This window comes from Balaenoptera borealis (assembly GCF_965194805.1).
Source record: "Balaenoptera borealis genome assembly, chromosome: 17".
NCBI lineage: Eukaryota > Metazoa > Chordata > Mammalia > Artiodactyla > Balaenopteridae > Balaenoptera > Balaenoptera borealis.
In genome coordinates this window covers 55,459,935-55,467,104 of record NC_138876.1, presented here as the reverse complement: position 1 = coordinate 55,467,104, position 7,170 = coordinate 55,459,935, and the positions used below count along the sequence as shown (strand labels likewise).

At 33.7% G+C, this 7,170-nt stretch overlaps 1 protein-coding gene across 13 annotated transcripts in view; it reads left to right on the top strand.

The window, feature by feature from the left end:
* Positions 1–7,170, top strand: part of RALYL (RALY RNA binding protein like) — an 877,709-nt gene that overhangs the window by 771,679 nt on the left and 98,860 nt on the right. The gene's annotated exons all lie outside the window — the stretch shown is intronic.

Sequence of the window (7,170 nt, the reverse complement as noted above, 5' to 3'; positions counted from 1 at the left end):
TGTACTTAGTACAAGTACCTTAAAACAAACAACCTAAGACAATTTTTAATTCCAAAGAAAGTCAAATATTGTTTGGAAAAGAACAAATTATTCATTATGTACTAACAACTTAGCTGCCCAATGCATTTACATTTTTTAATTTATGTAAAAACTGAAAACTGATCTAATACAATTTACAGTATAACTCTTGAGGGAGATGGGAAGTAAGTGGGGATGGGAAGTAAGCTGAATCCTCAGCTTTCCAAGGGTGATGTTAATAGATAGCATATAAAACTAATCAAGAAGTAGCAATATAAACATGCTATTTAGAAATATGAGGACACATATTTAAAAGAATCAGCTAAGTGAGTATAAAGCTCTTAAAGAGCTGGAAATGGTAAGCAAATGGGAAAAGAAGACTACTGTTTTCATTAACAAGTCTTGTAGAAATATTTAACTACAAAAATTAAATGTTTTAAAGAAGCTCAATTTACGGGGAAAAAAAAGAGATTGAGTTGCCTCTAGCAAATGGATCAAAACTTTTCCAGCTGCTTCCTAGAGAGCTCCAGTGGCCATCCCTCAGGTAAGTGTCACTGGACACTTGTTAAAAATGGCAAGGAAGACTTCATTCAAGACTATTGTAATAGGGGTCAAAACTATTGCAATAGGGGATGGAAACTGAACTCAGCTCTACCAAAACAAAAGGTAGGAGGGTTTTTAAATGCAAGAGTGAGCTGACTGAAAAGTATTAGAGGATGTTAGTAGGCAGGTTGATCAATATGATGAGGCCATCCATGTTTGCTGATTGACTCCATGGAAGTTAGGCTCCTACTGGCCCACAGAGACTGGGAGCCAGGAGTCCTATCTATCTCTGATGATTACATTTCAAAGGGAGAGCCTCCAGTTCTTGAAAAGACATGCCTGGGTTATAAAAGATGTACAACTCAAAGGGGCATAGAAAGAATTTACAAGTACAAGGTTTCTAAAGTAAATGATGTAAGAAAAAGGAGGTCAGAGCCCATAATCAGAATGGAGTCTGTCAAAAGTGCAATCAAGCTGAGGGGAATGTTAAAGCTTTCTTAATAACAACTCAATCATAGTCTTTAAAAATTAAACTCTTTCTCATCTAAATATACTCTTCTCTCTGCACCCTGCCTCTGTCACATCACCATTACATAAATCCTGTCAATCACATTGCCAACCTCAATATCATCTTCTATTACTACTATAGCCAGTATTGCAAAATCTGGCTTTTGGCATCTTTTTATCCATCCCTTCTATTTTCTCAATGGTACTGCTGATACCCAAGCCCGCTCACTTGCTCTCTTGCAGTCACCTTTTTTTTTTTTTTTTAAGAACTTTCATCTGTTATCTACACTTCTAGTTCCTCCCTAATTCATCTTCCTTGGTGCAAATAGATTTACACTACTAAAACATCCAAGACCCCAGACTTGGGAATCAAACAGAACTAGGTTCACATCCTACTAGAGACCTAGTCCCAGAACTTACTACCTGCATAAAATTTGGAAAGGTCATTATAAAATTTATAAAATGGGTAAAATAATATCTATTCCTTAAAATTATTGTGAGATTTAAATAAACACAATATCTCAGTAACTTTTTTAAGTGATTTATTTTGAATCTATGGTCACCTCAACTATCGAGAATACTTCTTGTGAACAACTTTGAGGTCATTTTCACCAGGAATGTACTTATGTAACTGGTATTTTAATCTAAAAGCATTCCTCCTGCATACCTTTCCTAATGCTCATTTATGTCATTGTTAGTGACACCAGCCATAAGTGCATCTTTCTAAATGGCATTTACTGGAATCATTGAGTTAAATTCATATTATACACAGGTATTGTAGAATTTTTTTAAAAATACAGTTTGTACTGCAATGTGAAAACAATGGTTTGAGGCTACTAGCTGGCTCTGATGAATAATGTGACTGTTTTTATATCAACATTCTTTCCAACCATCTGCTAAGTACAATACAGCTAGCAATTAGCTAGCAATTAAGCCAGCATGTCAAAAAACTTAATTGCAAACTCAACCAATTTTCAAAGTTATATTAATGATAATAGCTCTACAGCAAACTGAATTTAATAAAAATGCTTTGAACATAAATCCCAACAATTCTAACTTGCCTTCTAAATCATATATACATGTTGAAATAGAAATGAGAGGTACAGGAAAAAAAAATTTTGAATATGATGATTAAAATTTTATATCAAATTCTTTCCTTTCAGGGCTTTTTAAAGCCTGAGGCGTTTTCCCTTAAACAGAAGTATTTACCTGTCACTTGCACTTCGTTTCCTTTGATAGCCATTGTTTAGTTTGAACATGTGCTTCTAACTAAGTAGATTTCTTCATTCTTGAATTTAAAATTGTCTGGTTCTTCCCTCCTACATGTTGATGGGAATGTAAGTTGGTGCAGCCACTGTGTAAAACAGTATGGAAGTTCTTCAGAAAACTAAAAATAGAATTAGCATATTATCCAGCAATCCCACTCCTTTGCATACATCAGACAAAACTATAATTCAAAAAGATATATGCACCCCTATGTTCATAGCAGCACTATTTGCAATAGCCAAGACATGGAAACAGCATAAATGTCCATCAACAGATGAATGGATAAAGAAGATGTGGTACATATATACAATGGAATACTACTCAGCCATTAAAAGGAATGAAATAATGCCATTTGCAGCAACATGGGTGCAACTAGAGATTCTCATACTAAGTGAAGTAAGTCAAAGAGAAAGATAAATACCATGTGATATCATTTATACATGGAATCTAAAATATGACACAAATGAATCTATCTAGGAAATGGAAACAGAATCATGGACGTAGAGAACAGCCTGGTGGTTGCCAAGGGAGTGGGGGTTGGGGGAGAGATGGAGTGGGAGGCTGGAGTTACCAGATGTAGGCTTTTATATATAGGATGGATAAACCACAAGGTCCTACTGTATAACACAGAGAACTATGCTCAATAACCTATGATAAACCATAACGGAAAAGAATAGTTACAAATAGAATGTATATATAATTGAATATTTTTGCTGCACAGAAGTAATTAACACAACATTGTAAACCAACTATACTTCAGTAAAAATAATTTTTAATTTAAAAAAATTAAAACCTCAAAAAAAAAATTGTCTGGCTCCTGAAGAGATTCAAAACACTCCCCTGGTATGTGAAATTAGGCTTTTTTTTCCTAGAGATATATTAGAAAGCAGCCCAGGCTATGGAGTCAGAAAACATTAGGTGGTAATTTCAACTCTTGTATATAGTAACTGTGGGCACCTTACTGAATATATGTATGCCTCATTTTTTCCTTCTGGAAAAATGTTAAATAAGCCTGCCCTTCCGGATATTTCAAGGCCTAAAGGTAATGAATGTCCCATAGTCAGCACTTTGTAAGCACTTACTAACTTGCAGCCAAAATAAACTTTTTTCTGTTGAAATTCATAATTTATATAATATTAGAGATATCTTTTAGGCACAAACTGCTAACTTTTTGGTTCCTGATATATTCTTTTAAAAATCTAAAACTAACTCACTTTTCTCACAAAAGAAATGTTGTGGTTGTCCTTCACTCTGACTTAAAAAGTCAACAAAGACTCAAAAAAATGCCAGTGTTCAAAGGCAGCCCTCCTCCCGCAAGCACTTGAAGACTTCATAGTTTATTTTTCTCCTGGAGACTTGTCAGTTATAAACATGAACAATTTTCCTCTCAGAAATTCTCATACCCCACGATTGATTTTGCCTTAGTGGTGTGGGGCTCTTGTGTAGAATGTTTCAAGGAGGTTTCTTTTAGGTTCTTTGAATTTGTATTTTTGCTACCATGTTGCCAAATTCAAAAATCACTGTGACTCTATATAAAGAATTTGATACCCAGACATTTATTTTCACTTTTTAGTTCCACAAAAATTCATGAATATATTCAACAAATATTTAATTTACATGTAATCCTCTGAGCCACCAGGGATACAAAAACGTATAAAAAGGTTTCTGCCCCAAAAATGCTTCAGTAGTAGAGACATAAATGCATGCACGCGTGTGTGCGCACACACGCACACACACACTCACAATAAAAAGTAAAAGTGAGAAGTAAAAAAAGAATTATGCAGATAAGGAGACTGTTATGAAGTTAAGAATAAACTAAAAAACTAACAACTACTAATAAACTACTCATTTCTAATAGAAGTAGAATTAGATAATTATTCATAAAAATAGAACAAGTTGCTTTGTTTCTTTCTATTTCAACAAGATAATAACTGGATCAAAACTGCTTGGTAAACTGTGAACCAACAGTTTTATAAACAAGATATGCTTTCATGTGTGATTTTTTTCATGAACCCTTTAACTGCTTAGTGATTATAACATTTCCCATTGAGATAATGACAAAAATCTATGGTGGCCACATTACTAAAGCACAGACTGATTGTATTTCTGTTAAACTCCTATGAATCAATTGCCATTATAATTAAGCTTTTTTTCTCAACCCAGATAACGTCTTCCATGCATCTAGCTTTCAAATTAATGAATGGATGAATGAGGATGTTATAGGATGTTTTTGCAATGAACTATATTAATACACAACTGCCTTTGAAATAGGTCATCAGAGGAATTACAGGTATGTTGTATATTAATACACAAAACAGAGTAACTTAAAACACTATGTCTGTCTAAACAGAAATTAAGGGACCAGGTCAAAGCCAAAATTGTCTTTGTAATATATGATTCTTAATGATCAGTAGTGATGAATTATTTTGATATGGACAACTTATCTGTAGCAATCAAGTAATCAATATAGATTCAACTCAAGAACTATTTTGAACCTCTTAAGAGAACATGTTTGTGTGCCCTTTATAGTTTAAAAAACGCATTCACCTCTTTTTCCTCATTTGAGCATACTGTAGCCTTCTGAAAGATGTCATCTTTATGCTCATTTTTTAGAAAAGAAAATTACGGTTAATAGAACTAGTAATTAACAAAAGTGTGGATCACAAATCCTATATTCTCTCTAATACCTTATCTCTTCTCTGTATAAGACGTTCAATGAGGGGTACAGAGAACATCAAAATATTTCTTGATAACTGACTAGTATTGCACTTTTCACTTTATAAAAGATTGATATCTTCACTATCCCCTTAGAGTGTGATAATGACCTTTTGAGGCAATAGCTCAAGTTTCAAGAAAGCTTAAACACTAATGAGAAAAGGAGAAGACAACAACAGAACTATCTGATCCACGTTTTGGTTGATCAAAGGAGGAGGGATTGTATTCAACTAAGAAGATCAGGAAAGTCAACTTGGATTCCAAAGATAACTGAAGCAAATTGTTCCACAAAGCCAAATGAGGACTACACAACTCCGAGATCTGGTCCTACATACATTCTCTGAAAATCCATTACACTTTTAGGACCAGAGATTTTCTAGAGAAAAAAAAAAAAGAAACAATATAACTTTCAACATCAAAAAGTGACGGTTCTTAGAGAACATATATTTCTGAAGTCATTAGAGAAGAAATAGATATGCCAGACCAAATGAATTTCCAATATAATGTGAATTTTAACCAGAAGCCCATTTGTGTGTTATAACAAAAGAATAAACACAATGACTAAAAATTGAGAAAGTTTGACTTTAGGAAAAGTTGTAATATTAGGGACTTTTTTAATAGAATAATAATTATCCAATCCCAGACCTTCATTCCTTTTTCTTTCTTAAAATACCAACACCAGGACTTGAGAGCATTTGAACCACCAACGTAGTGACCCAGAGTGGCTAGAAGTGAGGGGGTCCGGTGATAAGTACAAAAACCTCTTTTAGGAGAAAGAGTGGAAGATCAAACTAGAGTAGCCAAATCCATGTGTCTTCCAGGATCAGTGATACAGAGGCAACAGGGTGGAGCATAAGCCATGATTAATATCAAAGGATTCCAAACTTTTCAGTGCTCTCACTAGTCTGCCCATCACAGCTTTTTTTTAAATTAAAATATAGTTGATTTACAATATTGTGTTAGTTTCAGGTGTACAGCAAAGAACAGAAAAAAAGTGGTCTGGAACTGAACCCTGAACCCGCAATATCTCCTTGGAGTTATGCCTGTATTTATATAAGTAACTATTATTACAATTTTAAATAATTTATAGGAGAGAATATCTGTTTACTTATACATAACGTTTATCCATTTATTGATTTACATATTAGTTATGTTTGAAAAGATTTGTGCTGAGTCAAAATGTATATAACAATGCTTATTTTCCTTTTAACTCACATTACAAAAAAGACCAAGAATGAATACCCCAAAATATTTTGGCTCTATAAACTATCCTTATTGCTGTAAAATATAAATAAATAAACTCGAAGTGCAACATCTTTTAAAACTCGAATAATGGGATAATCATCTGATAAAATAATAATAATCAAAATGAGTGTGAAAAGCACATAGCTTTTGACATAGTCATGTACACATGGGAATAAGAGAAGGAGGTACATAAGATAATCTCATTTATTCAATACCCAGTGCTTCTTGGTATTTTCACAAGAGAAGAAAACCAACCACTAGGGGAAATAATTATTATGTTGTCAGCATAATTCCCATTTGGGCAAATTTCTGTGAACGAAATGCACACACCCTGGCATTAGAGGGAATTCTGTTAATGTAGAATGTAGCTTCATTTGTTGAGCACTTACTATTTGCAAATCACTAAACTAAACACTTTGATTTACTACTCTAGGCCCTGAAAGTTAAAATCTATCTATCCTAATTGTGTGGATGAGAAAACTGAGGCACAAGGAGGGTTTATCATTTCAGCATCGCAAAGCTTGTAAATGATGAAGCTCGACATTGAACGCAGGCTCTCTTACACCAGAATTTTATTTTTAACCCTTGTGGTTAACCACATCTACCAACAGAATTTAGAGTAAAATATCAAAGGATTGTTCACATGGACATGTTGTTGACAGCCAACATATCTGCTTTTGTACTTTTTTCCTCAGTGAGTTTTTGTCTTCTTCACTTAGGTTTGAACTTGTCAGTGAGAGATTTCTTCATCTTCCTTCCTTGAGTGAACAAATTCTATGTTTTAGCTGATTTTCTTTTCTTTTTTCTTTTTTTTTGCTGTATTTTCTCCTTAGAGAGAACATCCTTATCAGAAAGGACTATATATAACCAGAAAGA